Source organism: Oncorhynchus masou, unplaced genomic scaffold, assembly GCF_036934945.1.
Source record: "Oncorhynchus masou masou isolate Uvic2021 unplaced genomic scaffold, UVic_Omas_1.1 unplaced_scaffold_3412, whole genome shotgun sequence".
NCBI classification, from domain to species: domain Eukaryota; kingdom Metazoa; phylum Chordata; class Actinopteri; order Salmoniformes; family Salmonidae; genus Oncorhynchus; species Oncorhynchus masou.
Window position 1 is genome coordinate 1 of NW_027009823.1, and position 22,074 is coordinate 22,074.

The 22,074-nt window shown below is 48.9% G+C and overlaps 1 pseudogene; it reads left to right on the forward strand.

The window, feature by feature from the left end:
• Nucleotides 1-205: 205 nt before the first annotated feature.
• LOC135534442 (MYG1 exonuclease-like) overlaps nucleotides 206-22,074 on the forward strand; it is a 34,444-nt pseudogene continuing 12,575 nt past the window's right edge.

Here is a 22,074-nt window from a genome sequence, read left to right on the forward strand (position 1 = left end):
TAGCCAATACTTCGTTCAGTTACGTATTGCTACAATGACGGCCTAGGAACAGTGGGTTAACTGCCTTGTTGAGGGTCAGAACGACAGCCGAGGAACAGTGGGTTAACTGCCTTGTTCAGGGGCAGAATGACAGATTTTTACCTTGTCAGCTCGGGAATTCGATCCAGCAACCTTTCAGTTACTGGCCCAACGCTCTAACCACTAGACTACCTGCCCCAGTCCCGGCTACCTGCCCCAGTCCCGGCTACCTGCCCCAGTCCCGGCTACCTGCCCCAGTCCCGGCTACCTGCCCCAGTCCAGGCTACCTGCCCCAGTCCCGGCTACCTGCCCCAGTCCCGGCCACCTGCCCCAGTCCCGGCTACCTGCCCCAGCCCCGGCTACCTGCCCCAGCCCCGGCTACCAGCCCGGCTACCTGCCCCAGCCCCGGCTACCTGCCCCAGCCCCGGCTACCTGTCCCGGGGCTTGTTTATGTTTATGTAAGAAGAAGGCCACACCTGTGTGTAACGAAAACCGCCGTCAGAAAAGTGTTGTCAGTGAAAAAATACTGTCGGCTGCACCTGAGAAAAAACCGGTTAAAACTGTAAGTTTTGTATTTTACGATTTTAAATGATTTTTGATATGATGTGAGAAATAAAGAGCTATTTGTTTCTAGAACCGTATCGCAATTTGACAATGGGATTCACGTGTAGATGGAGTATTTGGATGTTTGTCACTGCCAGTCTACCTCTGAAAAGAACATCGTGTCCTTGGCCCGCGGAGTAGCGTGCCGCTGCAGTATTACATACTGACTGATACCAACCACAAGCTGTAGTCTTAGAGCACCTGATACCAACCACAAGCTGTAGTCTTAGAGCACCTGATACCAACCACAAGCTGTAGTCTTAGAGCACCTGATACCAACCACAAGCTGTAGTCTTAGAGCACCTGATACCAACCACAAGCTGTAGTCTTAGAGCACCTGATACCAACCACAAGCTGTAGTCTTAGAGCACCTGATACCAACCACAAAGCTGTAGTCTTAGAGCACCTGATACCAACCACAAGCTGTAGTCTTAGAGCACCTGATACCAACCACAAGCTGTAGTCTTAGAGCACCTGATACCAACCACAAGCTGTAGTCTTAGAGCACCTGATACCAACCACAAGCTGTAGTCTTAGAGCACCTGATACCAACCACAAGCTGTAGTCTTAGAGCACATGATTGCAGAGATGTGAATTTATAGAAGGCACACTGACATCGCATATAAGAAATCATGTATTTTATGTGGCTAAATCTTGTCATCACATTAATGATTTATCAGTCAATTACCTGTCTGTCTACTGATTGGTATGGAAATGCCAGGGTTTCCCCCAGCAGGTAGGAGAGAGAGAACTAAGCTTCTCCATCATTCTCCCCCTCCCCCACCCTCCCTCGCCTCCCCCTCCCTCTGCTTCCCCCCTCCTCCCCCTCCATCCCCCCTCCTCCCTCCCTCGCCTCCCCCTCCCCTCGCCTCCCCCCTCCATCCCCCCTCCTCCCCCTCCCTACTTCTCCCCCTCCCTCGCCTCCCCCCTCCCTCTGCTTCCCCCTCCCCTCCCCCTCCATCCCCTCCCCCTCCCTCTCTTCCCCCCTCCTCCCCCTCCATCCCCCCTCCTCCCCCTCCATCCCCCCTCCTCCCTCCCTCGCCTCCCCCTCCCTCGCCTCCCCCTCCCCATCCCCCCCCTCCACCTCCCCGCTCCCCCCTCCCTCTGCTTCCCCCCTCCTCCCCCTCCATCCCCTCCCCCTCCCTCTGCTTCCCCCCCTCCTCCCCCTCCATCCCCCCTCCCCCTCCCTCCTGCTTCCCCCCTCCTCCCCCTCCACCTCCCTCTGCTTCCCCCCTCCTCCCCTCCCCTCGCCTCCCCCTCCCTCTCCCTCCTTTCCTCCTGATATTATCTCTAGCTGCTATCTCAGGTGGTGGCGCTGGCTAACGTTGACTCCCTATAAAAAGGCCAGCTTTAAAACAAAATAATTGATACATGGAGTCATATAATCAATATAATATCGTCAATAATATGGCGATACTCTACCTGTATCGATTCTGCCCCATCCCGCATAGCAACACCCAGGCCCTCTGGCACCCAAAATCTAAGTAAGCCTGTTTTAGGCAGAGGGCATAAGGAAAAGAAAGTGGGGATGGGTTTATAGAACAACATGGCAACAGCATGGTAATAGCATGGCAGCAACAGGTAACAACATGGCAACAGGTTTTAAAACATGGCAACAACATAGCAACGGGTAACAACATGGTAACAACATGGCAGCAGGTAACATGGCAGCAGCATGGTAATAGCATGGCAGCAACAGGTAACAACATGGCAACAACATGGCAACAGGTTTTAAAAACATGGCAACAACATAGCAACGGGTAACAACATAGCAATGGGTAACAACATGGCAACAACATAGCAACGGGTAACAACATAGCAATGGGTAACAACATGGCAACAACATAGCAACGGGTAACAACATGGCAACAACATAGCAACGGGGAACAACATAGCAATGGGTAACAACATGGCAACAACATAGCAACGGGTAACAACATAGCAATGGGTAACAACATGGCAACAACATAGCAACGGGTAACAACATAGCAATGGGTAACAACATGGCAACAACATAGCAACGGGTAACAACATGGCAACAACATAGCAACGGGTAACAACATGGCAACAACATGGCAACGGGTAACAACATGGCAACAACATGGCAACGGGTAACAACATGGCAACAACATGGCAACGGGTAACAACATGGCAACAACATGGGCGGAGTAACAACATGGCAACATGGCAACAACATGGTAACAACATGGCAACAACATGGCAACGGGTAACAACATGGCAACAACATGGCAACGGGTAACAACATGGCAACAACATGGCAACGGGTAACAACATGGCAACAACATAGCAACGGGTAACAACATGGCAACGGGTAACAACATGGCAACAACATGGCAACGGGTAACAACATGGCAACAACATGGCAACGGGTAACAACATGGCAACAACATGGCAACGGGTAACAACATGGCAACAACATAGCAACGGGTAACAACATGGCAACGGTAACAACATGGCGGGTAACAACATGGCAACAACATGGCAACGGGTAACAACATGGCAACAACATGGCAACGGGTAACAACATGGCAACGTGTTTGAACAGGGTAACAACATGGCAACAACATGGGTAACAACATGGCAACAACATGGCAACGGGTAACAACATGGCAACAACATAGCAACGGTAACAACATGGCAACAACATGGCAGCGGGTAACAACATGGCAACAACATGGCAACAACATGGCAACGGGTAACAACATGGCAACAACATAGCGGGCAATGGGTAACAACATGGCAACAACATGGCAACGGTAACAACATGGCAACAACATAGCAACGGTAACAACATGGCAACAACATAGCAACGGGTAACAACATGGCAACAACATAGCAACGGGTAACAACATGGCAACAACATGGTAACAACATGGCAACAACATGGCAACGGGTAACAACATGGCAACAACGGGTAACAACATGGCAACAACATGGCAACGGGTAACAACATGGCAACAACATGGCAACGGGTAACAACATGGCAACAACATAGCAACGGGTAACAACATGGCAACAACATAGCGGGTAACAACATGGCAACAACAGCGGGTAACAACATGGCAACAACATAGCGGGTAACAACATGGCAACAACATGGCAACGGGTAACAACATGGCAACAACATGGCAACGGGTAACAACATGGCAACAACATGGCAACGGGTAACAACATGGCAACGGGTAACAACATGGCAACAACATGGCAACGGTAACAACATGGCAACAACATGGCAGCGGGTAACAACATGGCAACAACATGGCAACGGCAACAACATGGCAACGGGTAACAACATGGCAACAACGGGTAACAACATGGCAACGGTAACAACATGGCAACAACATGGCAACGGGTAACAACATGGCAACAACATGGCAACGGGTAACAACATGGCAACAACATGGCAACAACATACGGGTAACAACATGGCAACAACATAGCAACTGGTAACAACATGGCAACAACATAGCGGGTAACAACATGGCAATGGGTAACAACATGGCAACAACATGGCAACGGGTAACAACATGGCAACAACATGGCAACGGTAACAACATGGCGTATGGCGGGTAACAACATGGCAACAACAACGGGTAACAACATGGCAACATAGCAACGGTAACAACATGGCAACGGGTAACAACATGGCAACAACATGGCAACGGGTAACAACATGGCAACAACATGGCAACGGGTAACAACATGGCAACAACATGGCAACAACATAACGGTAACAACATGGCAACAACATAGCAACGGTAACAACATGGCAACAACATAGCAACGGGTAACAACATGGCAATGGGTAACAACATGGCAACAACATGGCAACGGGTAACAACATGGCAACAACATGGCAACGGTAACAACATGGCAACAAATGGCAACGGGCAACAACATGGCAACAACATGGCAGCGGGTAACAACATGGCAACGGGTAACAACATGGCAACAACATAGCAACGGGTAACAACATGGCAACGGGTAACAACATGGCAACAACATGGCAACGGGTAACAACATGGCAACGGGTAACAACATGGCAACGGGTAACAACATGGCAACAACATGGCAACGGGTAACAACATGGCAACAACATGGCAACGGGTAACAACATGGCAAACACAGAACACCAAGCTTCATACAAGTCTGTTACGTTCAGTAGGTCACATGATTATGTAACTTTCGGACAGAAATACATTTGTGTCAGACTGACAGACAGGTGGGTGATTGATGGCTCCACTGTGTCCTTCTCTGTTTGTCCATATTTAACTGCCTTCTCTGTATAATTGATGCAGGGATTCCATTGCTAGTTATCGACCGTGTGCCACACAGCATGCCACTCCAGTATCTGACGCTTGGCGCTCAGCGGGCAGCGGGGCTGGAAGTGGCAAGCGTCCCTAATGGCACCCTATTCCCTATATAGTGCACTACTTTATACCAGAGCACAATTCCGTGGGGCGGCAGGGTAGCGGTTAGTGGTTAGAGTGTTGGACTAGTAACCAGAAGGTTGCAAGTTCAAACCCCTGAGCTGACAAGGTACAAATCTGTCGTTCTGCCCCTGAAGCAGGCAGTTAACCCCACTGTTCCTAGGCCGTCATTGAAAATAAGAATTTGTTCTTAACTGACTTGCCTAGTTAAATAAAGGTAAAATAAAAGAGCCCTATTCCCTATATAGTGCACTACTTTAGACCAGAGCCCTATTCCCTATATAGTGCACTACTTTAGACCAGAGCCCATAGTGCTAAGGGCCCATAGTGCACTGTAGGGGAATAGGGTGCTATTTGTCACGTTACCATTCTCTCAATTAAGCCAGAATTAAATGACCACTGCAGGCCCCCTGCTGTGAGGCACTCATCTCCTCACGCGCTCAGTAGACACCTCCCTGGGTAGAGTTGATTGACATTAACAGCTGATTAGCATTATCAACTGGCCCACTAGAAAATGAAAGGCAGCACGTGTGTAGAGACATATCACTGAAAGCCAAAAGGAGTGTTCATTTATTTTATTTTTTCATTTACCTTTAGCCTTTGCTGAAAGCACTGTCTTGCTCTTGGCAGCCAGCCGCTGGCGTCCAGAGTCCCTGGTGGGGATTGTTCTAATTTCATCTGTGTGTTCTGCTTTTCCTGTTCTGATCAGTCTGTATTGACAAGACTCTAGAGTCGTATTATCAATCTAATCTAATCTCATTTTTACGTCTCTTTTTAAATGAACCACATTGATTTTAAATTGGATTTTAAATAGTCTATTAACCTATTTTTTTGGAAGAAGCAGAAGGATGCTTCCTCGGTTGATAACACATCTAGGCTACCTCTAGTTAATGCTACGTGAACATAACCTCTGATATGATCAGTACAATCACCAACAGCAAAACTATTTAACAAGTAGACTACTGCTTTACGTTTTAAATGACACTAATTCATTTGTCATGGATGGAACAGATAGAATCATTTTCCTGCCGTTCACCACCTGATACTGTTTTCAATATGAGCATCAGCCAGTCTTTAAAGACCGAGGTCACATCCTGCCGTTCACCACCTGATAAACTGTTTTCAATGAGCACCCAGACAGTTTTTAAAGACCGAGGTCACATCCTGCCGTTCACCCTCAGCCAGTCTTTAAAGACCGAGGTCACATCCTGCCGTTATCCCTCAGCCAGTCTTTAAAGACCGAGGTCACATCCTGCCGTTATCCCCCCAGCCAGTCTTTAAAGACCGAGGTCACATCCTGCCGTTCACCACCTGATACTGTTTTCAATGAGCATCCAGCCAGTCTTTAAAGACAGACATCACACCCTGCTGTTATTCTGCTGAAACCAAGAATGGTTGTGTTAGAGGAGACTCGCCTCAAGCCAAATAAACACTTGTCTGTCTTGTATAAAGTTGATAGACAATAAAGCTTTAGAGTTTAGATAAGTCTTTGTGAATGATGGGCGATCTGCTTTAGAATTAGAATAAAGCTTTAGAATTTGAACGAGACAGAGTGAGTGATAGGTGGGTGTGCTGCTCTCTGTCCAGGACGTCTAGGGGCACATTCAGCATTCTCTGTCCAAGACGTTTAGGGGCACATTCAGCATTCTCTGTCCAAGACGTTTAGGGGCACATTCAGCATTCTCTGTCCAGGATGTTTAGGGGCACATTCAGCATTCTCTGTCCAGGATGTTTAGGGGCACATTCAGCATTCTCTGTCCAGGATGTTTAGGGGCACATTCAGTATTCTCTGTCCAGGATGTTTAGGGCACATTCAGTATTCTCTGTCCAGGACGTTTAGGGGCACATTCAGCATTCTCTGTCTAGGATGTTTAGGGGCACATTCAGCATTCTCTGTCTAGGATGTTTAGGGGCACATTCAGCATTCTCTGTCTAGGATGTTTAGGGCACATTCAGCATTCTCTGTCCAGGATGTTTAGGGGCACATTCAGCATTCTCTGTCCAGGACGTTTAGGGCACATTCAGCATTCTCTGTCCAGGACGTTTAGGGCACATTCAGCATTCTCTGTCCAGGACGTTTAGGGGCACATTCAGCATTCTCTGTCCAGGACGTTTAGGGGCACATTCAGCATTCTCTGTCCAGGACGTTTAGGGCACATTCAGCATTCTCTGTCCAGGACGTTTAGGGGCACATTCAGCATTCTCTGTCCAGGACGTTTAGGGCACATTCAGCATTCTCTGTCCAGGACGTTTAGGGGCACATTCAGCATTCTCTGTCTAGGACGTTTAGGGGCACATTCAGCATTCTCTGTCCAGGACGTTTAGGGCACATTCAGCATTCTCTGTCCAGGACGTTTAGGGGCACATTCAGCATTCTCTGTCCAGGATGTTTAGGGGCACATTCAGCATTCTCTGTCCAGGACGTTTAGGGCACATTCAGCATTCTCTGTCCAGGACGTTTAGGGGCACATTCAGCATTCTCTGTCCAGGACGTTTAGGGGCACATTCAGCATTCTCTGTCCAGGATGTTTAGGGGCACATTCAGCATTCTCTGTCCAGGACGTTTAGGGCACATTCAGCATTCTCTGTCCAGGACGTTTAGGGGCACATTCAGCATTCTCTGTCCAGGACGTTTAGGGGCACATTCAGCATTCTCTGTCCAGGACGTCTAGGGCACATTCAGCATTCTCTGTCCAGGATGTTTAGGGGCACATTCAGCATTCTCTGTCCAGGACGTTTAGGGGCACATTCAGCATTCTCTGTCCAGGACGTTTAGGGCACATTCAGCATTCTCTGTCCAGGACGTTTAGGGCACATTCAGCATTCTCTGTCCAGGACGTTTAGGGCACATTCAGCATTCTCTGTCTAGGACGTTTAGGGGCACATTCAGCATTCTCTGTCTAGGACGTTTAGGGGCACATTCAGCATTCTCTGTCCAGGACGTTTAGGGGCACATTCAGCATTCTCTGTCCAAGACGTCTAGGGGCACATTCAGCATTCTCTGTCCAAGACGTCTAGGGGCACATTCAGCAGCCTGTGTCCAAGTATCTGATGGCCCATAAACATGGGATTAGTATAATCATAGAGGCGGTAGATTATGCATGGAAAGGGGAGGGGGATATTTCTACAAGATGGAGACATAACATGTTCTCTGCTTATCCAGGACCTTCTCCGAGACGTTCCACAGCCTGTGTCCAGAGAAGCCCTGGGTGACCAAGTTGAGCTCGGCTGGTTTGGTCTACCTTCATTTTGGCCGGAGGGTCCTTTCTCAGCTCACCTCCCTGAAGGAAGGGGACAGACAGCTGGAGGTGCTCTATGATAAGGTAAGACTGAGGGGGGGGGAGCTACATCCCTATTGATAACCTCTCTGCCATGTTCTGTTCTCTGTAGCTGAATGAGAACTAGGTGGATGTAATGTTCTCTGTTCTCTGTATGATAACTTGGTGGATGTAATGTTCTCTGTTCTCTGTATCGAGGTGGATGTAACGTTCTCTGTTCTCTGTATGAGAACGAGGTGGATGTAACGTTCTCTGTTCTTTTGTAGCTGTATGAGAACTAGGTGGATGTAATGTTCTCTGTTCTCTGTATGAGAACGAGGTGGATGTAACGTTCTCTGTAGCTGTATGAGAACTAGGTGGATGTAATGTTCTCTGTATGAGAACTAGGTGGATGTAATGTTCTCTGTATGAGAACGAGGTGGATGTAACGCTCTCTGTTCTCTGTAGCTGTATGAGAACTTGGTGGAGGAGGTGGATGCTGTGGACAACGGGATCTCCCAGTATGATGGAGAGGCTCGCTACGCTGTCTCTACCACTCTCAGCGCCCGCGTCGGACACCTTAACCCACGCTGGAACAGCAAGAGCCAGGACACCAAGGTCAGTCAATGTGCAGCGTACCGTGTGTGTGGAAATATAACCTATTAAAAGGGCTGAGAGACCAGCCTTCAGTCCGTACAGCTGTGTGTGTGTCAGTTCACACACACACACACACACACACACACACAACTATTAATATAGTCCCCCGTTAACACCTTGTTGTGGCGTCCAACCGGCGCCAGACAAGCTCAGAGATGTCAAGATTTGAGCTCTGCCAGTGTTTCTGAATAACTAAGGCCCTACCAGGCTGTCTGGTTGAATTAGTCTCTTCTTCCTGAGTCCATACTTCTGAATCTGACAGGGGGAAACATACCTTCTCGGTATACCACCACCACCACCAATCTGACAGGGGGAAACATACCTTCTCGGTATACCACCACCACCACCAATCTGACAGGGGGAAACATACCTTCTCGGTATACCACCACCACCACCAATCTGACAGGGGGAAACATACCTTCTCGGTATACCACCACCACCACCAATCTGACAGGGGGAAACATACCTTCTCGGTATACCACCACCACCACCACCAATCTGACAGGGGAAACATACCTTCTCGGTATACCACCACCACCACCACCAATCTGACAGGGGGAAACATACCTTCTCGGTATACCACCACCACCACCACCAATCTGACAGGGGGAAACATACCTTCTCGGTATACCACCACCACCAATCTGACAGGGGGAAACATACCTTCTCGGTATACCACCACCACCACCAATCTGACAGGGGGAAACATACCTTCTCGGTATACCACCACCACCACCACCAATCTGACAGGGGGAAACATACCTTTCGGTATACCACCACCACCACCACCACCAATCTGACAGGGGGAAACATACCTTCTCGGTATACCACCACCACCACCACCACCTATCTGACAGGGGAAACATCCTTCAGGTATACCACCACCACCACCAATCTGACAGGGGAAACATACCTTCTCGGTATACCATCACCACCACCACCAATCTGACAGGGGGAAACATACCTTCTCGGTATACCACCACCACCAATCTGACAGGGGGAAACATACCTTCTCGGTATACCACCACCACCACCAATCTGACAGGGGGAAACATACCTATCAATCTCGGTATACCACCACCACCACCAATCTGACAGGGGGAAACATACCTTCTCGGTATACCACCACCACCACCACCAATCTGACAGGGGGAAACATACCTTCTCGGTATACCACCACCACCACCAATCTGACAGGGGGAAACATACCTTCTCGGTATACCACCACCACCACCACCAATCTGACAGGGGGAAACATACCTTCTCGGTATACCACCACCACCACCACCAATCTGACAGGGGAAACATACCTTCTCGGTATACCACCACCACCACCACCAATCTGACAGGGGGAAACATACCTTCTCGGTATACCACCACCACCACCACCAATCTGACAGGGGGAAACATACCTTCTCGGTATACCACCACCACCACCAATCTGACAGGGGGAAACATACCTTCGGTATACCACCACCACCACCAATCTGACAGGGGGAAACATACCTTCTCGGTATACCACCACCACCACCACCAATCTGACAGGGGAAACATACCTTCTCGGTATACCACCACCACCACCACCAATCTGACAGGGGGAAACATACCTTCTCGGTATACCACCACCACCACCAATCTGACAGGGGGAAACATACCTTCTCGGTATACCACCACCACCACCACCAATCTGACAGGGGGAAACATACCTTCTCGGTATACCACCGCCGCCGCCGAATCACAACGTAAATTAATGTTGGGTTTGTTTTGTTAGGTTCTAATAAACTCCACTGACATTATGAAAGCTTAACCAAGTTAATTCTCCCAGAGGATCAATACATTAGACAAAACACGTTTCCACCAACACAAGTATATAAACTCCAGATGAGATGCTCTCCTCCTTCTCTCCTACCCTGACAGTTATTGTTCGACAGGAAGAGGTCATAGGTTAAACCATTCCTCCTTCCTTAAGCTGACCTGACCTCAACCCCCCTTGATGCCTAATCCATGTCTCTCTCCCCTTATCGATGCCTTCCACACGTGATCGCTTCCAGGCACTCAATATTTCAATAGGATCCCTGATATAATGTAAAGGTTATACATTACCCCCTCTCCCTCAGTGACATATCCTGATATAATGTAAAGGTTATACATTACCCCCTCTCCCTCAGTTGTCCCTGATCGTAATGCCTGTGGTAAATTTGAGTTGACTTTGGATATCCCTATGGGGCTAGTTAGGGTCCATTTGGTAAATGACACAATGTACATGGGACAATATGTAAAATTCCATTTGCTTCAAATTTCAATAACAAAATCCTCAAACCAACTATAAATTGTAAAAAAAAAAATTAAAAAAAATGCCAAGCTTGAAAATATTCATACTTACATTGGTGTATTTTATTGACAGTCCTCAACTCGTCCTCGAGATAAGCTATCCAAAGTCAAACCAACAATTGCCACAGTCACACACCAGTCGGCTGAAGCTAATTGGCTAAATAATTTGGCTAACTCTTCCCACCTGCAAACACCCACATGAAACCACACCCACATGAAACCACACCCACATGAAACCACACCCCGATACCAACTCACGTTTTGAGTTCAGTCACGGCAGCTAGCGTTTCTTAAGGATCCAAATCTAAAACTAGGGACAATTCAAGAAGTGCAGTCGCCTTTTAAACTCTGTACATCGATTGGACAAGTAGGTCAAACACCAGTGATTTATCATCTGTCTCAGATGGGGAATGGGGAGGGCAGAGGGGGGAATAAACTCTTGGTCCATCCATTTTCCTCCATTTCCCACACCTTTCCCAGACCAGGAGCACTTACTTATTACTCTGTGAGAGGCTGGTCGTCGATGCTATTCATTCGTCATACCCTGGAAAGCCACTGTGGATTGTGACAGGCTGCGCTACTCAACGGCCCTGTGATTTCCTGATCCAATCAATTGTCACCTTGTCAATTTTTCTTGTCCTGTCTCACCAAACTCTCAGCTGCTCACACACGTACCACACGCTCAGACAGATGCTACGACATGACGGTGGTGATGTTAGTGCTGTGTGTGTGTGTGTGTGTGTGACGATCATTGCACGTGCTTTATGTTTGCGCTAACGTGTGTGTGTGTGTGTGTGTGTGTGTGTGCACGCACATCAGTGCCATAAGTGGCAGCGGGAGTGTGTGAGAGAGAGACTGACTGACAAAGGGACTGACAGTGAGGGAGAGACTGGGACTGACAAAGGAGTCAGTCAGTGAGGGAGAGACTGACTAGGACTGACAAAGGGAGTCAGTCAGTGAGGGGAGAGACTGACTAGGACTGACAAAGGGAGTCAGTCAGTGAGGGAGAGACTGACTAGGACTGACAAAGGGAGTCAGTCAGTGAGGGAGAGACTGACTGGGACTGACAAAGGGAGGGAGTCAGTGAGGGAGAGACTGACTAGGACTGACAAAGGGAGGGAGTCAGTGAGGGAGAGACTGACTAGGACTGACAAAGGGAGGGAGTCAGTCAGTGAGGGAGAGACTGACTAGGACTGACAAAGGGAGTCAGTCAGTGAGGGAGAGACTGACTAGGACTGACAAAGGGAGTCAGTCAGTGAGGGGAGACTGACTAGGACTGACAAAGGAGTGGAGTCAGTCAGTGGGGAGGGAGACAGTGACTGACTAGGACTGACAAAGGGAGGGAGTCAGTCAGTGAGGGAGAGACTGACTAGGACTGACAAAGGGAGTGAGTCAGTGAGGGAGAGACTGACTAGGACTGACAAAGGGAGGGAGTCAGTGAGGGAGAGACTGACTAGGACTGACAAAGGGAGTCAGTCAGTGAGGAGAGACTGACTGAGACTGACAAGGGAGTCAGTCAGTGAGGGAGAGACTGAGAGACTGACTGACTGAAAGGGAGTCAGTCAGTGAGGGAGAGACTGACTAGGACTGACAAGGGAGTCAGTCAGTGAGGGAGGGAGACTGACTAGGACTGACAAAGGGAGGGAGTCAGTCAGTGAGTGGGGAGAGACTGACTAGGACTGACAAAGGGAGTGAGTCAGTGAGGGAGAGACTGACTAGGACTGACAAAGGGGGGAGTGAGTCAGTGAGGAGAGACTGACTAGGACTGACAAAGGGAGTCAGTCAGTGAGGGAGAGACTGAGTCAGTGACAAAGGGAGTGAGAGGGAGAGACTGACTAGGACTGACAAAGGGAGTCAGTCAGTGAGGGAGAGACTGACTAGGGACTAGGACTGACAAAGGGAGTCAGTCAGTGAGGGAGAGACTGACTGGGACTGACAAAGGGAGTGAGTCAGTGAGGGAGAGACTGACTAGGACTGACAAAGGGAGTCAGTCAGTGAGGGAGAGACTGACTAGGACTGACAAAGGAGGGGAGTCAGTCAGGGAGACTGACTGAGACTGACAAGGGAGGAGTCAGTGAGGGAGAGACTGAAGACTGGGAGTCAGTCAGTGAGGAGAGACTGACTAGGACTGACAAAGGGAGTCAGTCAGTGAGGAGAGACTGACTAGGACTGACAAGGGAGTCAGTCAGTGAGGAGACTGACTAGGACTGACAAAGAGGGAGTCAGTCAGTCAGTGAGGGAGAGACTGACTAGGACTGACAAAGGGAGTGAGTCAGTGAGGGAGAGACTGACTAGGACTGACAAAGGGAGTCAGTCAGTGAGGGAGAGACTGACTAGGACTGACAAAGGGAGTCAGTCAAGGGAGAGACTGACAGGGACTGACAAAGGGAGTCAGTCAGTGAGGGAGAGACTGACTAGGACTGACAAAGGGAGTCAGTCAGTGAGGGAGAGACTGACTAGGACTGACAAAGGGAGTCAGTCAGTGAGGGAGAGACTGACTAGGACTGACAAAGGGAGTCAGTCAGTGAGGGGAGAGACTGACTAGGACTGACAAAGGGAGTCAGTCAGTGAGGGAGAGACTGACTAGGACTGACAAAGGGAGTCAGTCAGTGAGGGAGAGACTGACTAGGACTGACAAAGGGAGTGAGTCAGTCAGTGAGGGAGAGACTGACTAGGACTGACAAAGGAGGAGTCAGTCTAGGTGACAAAGGGAGAGTCAGTGAGGGAGAGACTGACTAGGACTGACAAAGGGAGTCAGTCAGTGAGGGAGAGACTGACTAGGACTGACAAAGGGAGTCAGTCAGTGAGGGAGAGACTGACTAGGACTGACAAAGGAGTCAGTCAGTCAGTGAGGAGAGACTGACTAGGACTGACAAAGGGAGTCAGTCAGTGAGGGAGAGACTGACTGGGACTGACAAAGGGAGTCTGAGTCAGTGAGGAGAGACTGACTAGGACTGACAAAGGGAGTCAGTCAGTGAGGGAGAGACTGACTGGGACTGACAAAGGGAGTCAGTCAGTGAGGGAGAGACTGACTAGGACTGACAAAGGAGTCAGTCAGTGAGGGAGAGACTGACTGGGACTGACAAAGGGAGTCAGTCAGTGAGGGAGAGACTAGGACTGACAAAGGGAGTGAGTCAGTGAGGGAGAGACTGACTAGGACTGACAAGGAGTCAGTCAGTGAGGGAGAGACTGACTAGGACTGACAAAGGGACTGAGTCAGTCAGTGAGGGAGACTGACTAGGACTGACAAGGGAGTCAGTCAGTGAGGGAAAGATGTTTACTAGGAGGGAGTGAGTCAGTGACGATGGACTGACAAAGCAAGGAGTGAGTCAGTGAGGGAGAGACTGACTTACTGGACTGAGTCAGTGAGGGAAGACTGGAGTCAGTCAGTGAGGGAGAGACTGACTAGGACTGACAAAGGGGAGTGAGTCAGTCAGTGAGGGAGAGAGACTCTTACAAAGGGAGTGAGTCAGTGAGGGAGAGACTGACTGGGACTGACAAAGGACTCCTGAGTGAGTCAGTGAGGGAGACCTTTAGCGACCTTTAGTTTTCCTTGTAGAAAGATGTTTATCTATCCTGTATTTACTTGAGCAGCTGTTACGATGTCCTTCATGTGCTGCAAGACTGGTGATTTCTCCTGGTGTCGCCTTATGTTTCGTGACATTTCCTGTCTCCTGTCGTCCTCCTCCTCCTGTCGTCTCCTCCTCCTGTCGTCTCCTCCTCCTGTCGTCTCCTCCTCCTGTCGTCTCCTCCTCCTGTCGTCTTCTCCTCCTCATGTCGTCTCCTCCTCATGTCGTCTCCTCCTCCTGTCGTCTCCTCCTCCTCATGTCTTCTCCTCCTCGTCTCCTCCTCCTCATGTCGTCTCCTCCTCATGTCCTTCTCCTCCTCCTCCTGTCTTCTCCTCCTCCTCCTGTCGTCTCCTCCTCTTCTGTCGTCTCCTCCTCCTGTCGTCTCCTCCTCCTCCTGTCGTCTCCTCCTCCTCCTCCTCCTCCTGTCGTCTCCTCCTCCTCATGTCGTCTCCTCCTCCTCATGTCGTCTCTCCTCCTCATGTCGTCTCCTCCTCATGTCGTCCTCCTCCTCCATGCCGTCTCCTCCTGCCAAGCCTGTCGTCTCCTCCTCCTGTAAAAGTCTCCCCTCCTCCTCCTCCTGTCGTCTCCTAAATGTCCTCCTCCTCCTGTCGTCTCCTCCTCATGTCGTCTCCTCCTCCTCCATGTCGTCTCCTCTGTCGTCTCCTCCTCATGTCCTCCTCCATGTCGTCTCCTCTCCTCCTTCGTGTCGTCTCCTCCTCTTCGTGTCGTCTCCTCTTCGTCTCCTCTCCTGTCGTCTCCTCTTCGTGTCGTCTCCTCCTCATTCGTGTCGTCTCCTCCTCTTCATGTCGTCTCTCCCTGTCCTCCTCGTGTCGTCTCCTCCTCCTCATGTCGTCTCCTCATGTTGTGTATTTTAGGAGGGCTTCCATAAGGCTCTGGCCATGGTAGGAGCAGAGTTCCTGGACCGGGTTGACTTCTACCAGAACTCCTGGCTTCCTGCCCGTGTGGTGGTGGAGGAAGCTGTGCAGACGAGGAAGCAGGTACCTACCGTAGACATGCAGATATTCACTTTCACTAGGTAGCGGACAGGGTGGCGCTGTTCTGATGACATCCCCTGTCATGTTGCTTCTCTCCAGAACTACTTTGTCTGTTAAAATAAATTACATGTATGATACACGTGTAAATATGTGTAACTGCACGCGTAGTAACGGGGGTAAATGCACGCGTAGTAACGGGGGTAAATGCAGTAGTTACGGGGGTAAATGCAAAGCACTTTGTGACCAGTGAATTCCTGAGTAAATGTGATTGACTTGTGTCCGTCCCCAGGTTGACCCCAGTGGCGAGGTAGTGGTGTTTTCTCAGGGTGGTTGTCCCTGGAAGGAGCACCTGTTTTCCCTGGAGAAGGAGCTGGAGCGTGGACACCCCCATTAAGTTTGTCCTCTACCCTGACCAGAACGGACAGTGGAGAGTCCAGTGTGTCCCAGCCGGTCTGTACACCTTCAATAACAGGTAGTGTACACTACCCAGATATTCAATCAGCAGGTAGCGGACAGGATTCAATAGCAGGTAGTGACACTGTCATGTTGCTTCTACCCAGGTACTTTGTCTGTTAAAATCAATGACAGGTAGTGTACACGTGTAAGATCGTGTAAATTCAATAGCAGGGTGTACACACCCGATCGTAGCACGGGGGTACACTACCCGGATAGTTACGGGGTCAATAGCAGGTAGTGTACACTACCCAGAAATGTGATTGCACTTGTGTCACTCCTTCAATAGCAGGTGACCCTTCAGTAGCAGGTAGTGTGTTTACCCAGGATGGTTTCAATAGCAGGTAGTGTACACTACCCTGGATAGCGCGTGGACACCTTCATTAGCAGTTTGTAGTGTACACTACCAGAACGCTTCAATAGCAGGTAGTGTACACTACCCGGATCGTACACCTTCAATAGCAGGTAGTGTACACTACCCGGATCGCCTTCAATAGCAGGTAGTGTACACTACCGGATCGCCTTCAATAGCAGGTAGTGTACACTACCCGGATCGCTCTTCAATAGCAGGTAGTGTACACTACCCAGGTAGGATCGCTTCAATAGCAGGTAGTGTGCACTACCCGGGTCGCCTTCAATAGCAGGTAGTGTACACTACCCGGATCTTCAATAGCAGGTAGTGTGCACTACCCGGGTCGCCTTCAATAGCAGGTAGTGTGCACTACCCGGATCGCCTTCAATAGCAGTGGTACCCGGATCGCCTTCAATAGCACCCGGGTCAATAGCAGGGTGTGCACTACCCGGATCGCCTTCAATAGCAGGTAGTGTGTACACTACCCGGATCGCCTTCAATAGCAGGTGGTGTGCACTAACGGATCGCCTTCAATAGCAGGTGGTGTACACTAACCGGATCGCCTTCAATAGCAGGTGGTGTACACTAACCGGATCGCCTTCAATAGCAGGTGGTGTACACTAACCGGATCGCCTACAATAGCAGGTGGTGTACACTAACCGGATCGCCTTCAATAGCAGGTGGTGTACACTAACCGGATAGCGTACACTAACCAGGATCACCTACAATAGCAGGTGGTGTACACTAACCGGATCGCCTTCAATAGCAGGTGGTGTACACTAACCGGATCGCCTTCAATAGCAGGTGGTGTACACTAACCGGATCGCCTTCAATAGCAGGTGGTGTACACTAACCGGATCGCCTTCAATAGCAGGTGGTGTACACTAACCGGATCGCCTTCAATAGCAGGTGGTGTACACTAACCGGATCGCCTTCAATAGCAGGTGGTGTACACTAACCGGATCGCCTTCAATAGCAGGTGGTGTACACTACCCGGACGCCTACAATAGCAGGTGGTGTACACTACTTTAGGACACTACTTAGACTGTCCCTGTCGGAGAACCCTTTTTTAGTTCCATTTAGAGCCCTCTATGGTATGGAAAGGGTTCTACATGGAACCCAAAAGGGGTTCTCCTATGGGGATGTCTAAAGAACCCTTATGTTCAAGATAGAAATGTTTTTTCTAAGACGGTGCTTTAGAGTTGATTACAGGTGAAGTGAACTAGTGGGAGGGTCCAGTGTTTTCCGTCCGACTACATACCTACATCTACCAATACATGTGGCGGCAGGGTAGCCTAGTGGTTAGAGTGTTAGACTAGAAAGCGGAAGGTTGCAAGTTCAAATCCTTGAGCTGACAAGGTACAAATCTGTCGTTCTACCCCTGAATAGGCAGTTAAACCCACTGTTCCTAGACCGTCATTTAAAATAAGAATGTGTTCTTAACTGACTTGCCAAGTTAAATAAAAGTAAAAAAAATAAAAGCCAAATGGCTCCCTACTCCCTACATAGTGTGCACCTTTAATAGTCTACTCTACATCTATTGGTCCCTCAATGTTGTTGAATAGTTGACTCTACATCTATTGGTCCCTCAATGTTGTTTAATAGTCTACTCTACATCTATTGGTCCCTCAATGTTGTTTAATAGTCTACTCTACATCTATTGGTCCCTCAATGTTGTTGAATAGTCGACTCTACATCTATTGGTCCCTCAATGTTGTTTAATAGTCTACTCTACATCTATTGGTCCCTCAATGTCTGTCTAGCTAGGGGGAGGAACAGCTTCTGAGTTGTTGGTTTGTAGCTACAGGTAGGAACAGCCTCCTGGGTTGTTGGTTTGTAGCTACAGGTAGGAACAGCCTCCTGGGTTGTTGGTTTGTATACAGGTAGGAACAGCCTCAATGTTGGTTTGTAGCTACAGGTAGGAACAGCCTCCTGGGTTGTTGGTTTGTAGCTCAGGTAGGAACAGCCTCCTGGGTTGTTGGTTTGTAGCTACAGGAGGAACAGCTTCCTGAGTTGTTGGTTTGTAGCTACAGGTAGGAACAGCCTCCTGGGTTGTTGGTTTGTAGCTACAGGTAGGAACAGCCTCCTGGGTTGTTGGTTTGTAGCTACAGGTAGGAACAGCTTCCTGGGTTGTAGGTTTGTAGCTACAGGTAGGAACAGCTTCCTGAGTGTTGTGGTTTGTAGCTACAGGTAGGAACAGCTTCCTGGGTTGTAGTTTGTAGCTAGGGGGAGGAACAGCCTCTGGGTTGTAGGTTTTGTAGCTAGGGGGAGGAACAGCTTCTTGGGTTGTAGGTTTGTAGCTAGGGGAGGAACAGCTTCTTGGGTGGTAGGTTTGTAGCTAGGGGGAGGAACAGCTTCTTGAGTTGTCGGTTTGTAGCTAGGGGGAGGAACAGCTTCCTGAGTGTTGTAGCTTGTAGCTAGGGGGCGGAACAGCTTCCTGGGTTGTAGGTTTGTAGCTAGGGGGAGGAACAGCTTCCTGAGGTTGTAGTTTGTAGCTAGGGGAGGAACAGCTTCCTGGGTTGTAGCTTGTAGCTAGGGGAGGAACAGCTTCCTGAGTGTTGTAGCTTGTAGCTAGGGGGAGGAACAGCTTCCTGTGTTGTGCTTGTAGCTAGGGGGAGGAACAGCTTCCTGGGTTGTAGCTTGTAGCTAGGGGGAGGAACAGCTTCCTGAGTGTTGTAGCTTGTAGCTAGGGGAGGAACAGCTTCCTGAGTGTTGTAGCTTGTAGCTAGGGGGAGGAACAGCTTCCTGAGTGTTGTAGCTTGTAGCTAGGGGGAGGAACAGCTTCCTGAGTGTTGTAGCTTGTAGCTAGGGGGAGGAACAGCTTCCTGAGTGTTGTAGCTTGTAGCTAGGGGGAGGAACAGCTTCCTGAGTGTTGTAGCTTGGGGGAGGAACAGCTTCCTGAGTGTTGTAGCTTGTAGCTAGGGGGAGGAACAGCTTCCTGAGTGTTGTAGCTTGTAGCTAGGGGGAGGAACAGCTTCCTGAGTGTTGTAGCTTGTAGCTAGGGTTCTGACGTTCATGGAATTTCCAATGGTAGTTATTTTTTGCAGACACTTTCTTCTCTCGTTCGCTCCTGAAGGCATCTGCTGCCATTTAAATACAATGAATAGATGGGGGGGTCCCTATTCAAGAATGGTGTTATAATGGGCGGACTGGTATACTCTCCTAGGTGTCATTTAATGTCAGACCATCACATTTGTGATTCACACAGACAGAAAATACAGACAGACACTCTCTCTCCCCTGCTGATTGACTGGGTGTCACCAGGTTAAAGAGCCCTCTGCTGATTGGCTGGGGTCACTAGGTTAAATAGCCTGCTGATTGGCTGTCAATAGGTAAAAGAGCCCTCTGCTGATTGGCTGGGGGGTCATTGGTAAAACAAAGCGATGTTACAAATATCATCTCATGTTGTTGATAACCCATGAGGAAAATATCAACCTTTGTTTTGATATGCAAATATATTCTAATACAGAGTGCTGAATGTTTATTTATTTTATGCTGTCTGCTTTAGTTAATTATCATAGTTCTGGTTTGAAAGGTGTATTTGGAATACACACACACACACACACACACAACGTGTACATTTATAAACTGTGCACACATCTGTGTTGTTCTCCCCTCTAGCAGAAATCACACTTACAGTTTCCAATCAGTTATTTGTGGATAAGTAATTATTTTCAGGGGATTATTTTAGTAAGTCATTTACAATGCCATTCTGAAGTGTATTGCTTCTCCCGCAGGTCAAAAGGATAATGGGTAATGGATTCAATTATGTAGAAGTCATAATGGTAATGGATTCAATTATGTAGAAGTCAAAATGATAATGGTAATGGATTCAATTATGTAGAAGTCAAAATGATAATGGTAATGGATTCAATTATGTAGAAGTCAAAATGATAATGGTAATGATTCAATTATGTAGAAGTCAAAAGGAGAATGGTAATGGATTCAATTATGTAGAAGTAAAAATGATAATGGATTCAATTATGTAGAAGTCAAAAGGATAATGATAATGGATTCAATTATGTAGAAGTTCTCACCTCTTATTTGATCTCTACTTCTTGCTGTCGGGTCATAGTTAGTTATTTCACTGGTATGATAATGGTAATGGGGGGTGTCAATTATGTCAAGGGGGAACTGTTCAAAAGGATAATGGGGGTGGTTTCATTATGGGGGTGAAGTCAAAAGGATAATGGGGGGATTCGGGGGGGTGGGGTGACCGTTCTCACCGCGGTTATTTGACCGTTCACCGCGGGGGTGACCGTTCATCGTGGGGGGGGGGTTCATCGCGGGTGGGGTGACCATTCATCGCGGGTGGGGGGTGACTGTTCGTCATGGGGGTGACCGTTCATCGTGGGGGGTGACCGTTCATCGTGGGGGAGGGGGTGACCGTTCATCGCGGGGGTGACCGTTCATCGCGGGGGTGACCGTTCATCATGGGGGGTGACCGTTCATCGTGGGTGGGGTGACCGTTCATCGTGGGGGTGACCGTTCATCGTGGGGTGTGTAATGCACCTGAAGTATTTAATAGGACAACGTTTTTTTGTTTCAGGTCCTGAATGTTTCACTTCCTGGATGTTTCAGGTCCTGGGTGTTTCAGGTCCTGGGTGTTTCAGGTCCTGGGTGTTTTAGGTCCTGGGTGTTTCAGGTCCTGGGTGTTTTAGGTCCTGGGTGTTTTAGGTCCTGGGTGTTTTAGGTCCTGGGTGTTTTAGGTCCTGGGTGTTTTAGGTCCTGGGTGTTTTAGGTCCTGGGTGTTTTAGGTCCTGGGTGTTTTAGGTCCTGGGTGTTTCAGGTCCTGGGTGTTTCAGGTGCTGGGTGTTTCAGGTGCTGGGTGTTTCAGGTGCTGTGTCATACTGTAGGTTTAAAGTACATTTGTAGTGAGAGGACATCACTTCTCCTCAGTAGCTGCTCTTCATCCCGTTCCTGTGCAGTTTTCTGTACGTAAATAAACCCTGTTAGTTTAAAGCCCATTTAGTGCCTTGTAAAAGGTGAGAGGGATTGAATGACCAGAGGGTTGAGGAACATAAGGCACAGCTCTAGGCTTCAGAAGTCAGCTGCATGGTCTCCGTTCTGTCTCTCTTTTCTCACCCATCTCCTCCCTCTCTCTCCACTCCAGTGAGGAATCTCATTAGAATTGGTTTTCCACTAGGATGACCTGGCACCTGACAGTGGGAAGAATAGGAGATTGTATGAGATGCTGCTAAGCTTTCCATTTAGTTCAATGTTATGCGTAGTGTAGGTGCTGACAATGCCTAACAACCAGACCTGTATTTAAATACTATTTCAAATCATTGATACATATTTTTAGCTGGGCTTGGCTGCGTTGTTGCCTGGCGAAATGGAACCAAAGGTAAAATCGCAAAACTGCAACCCCCACCCATATGACACTTT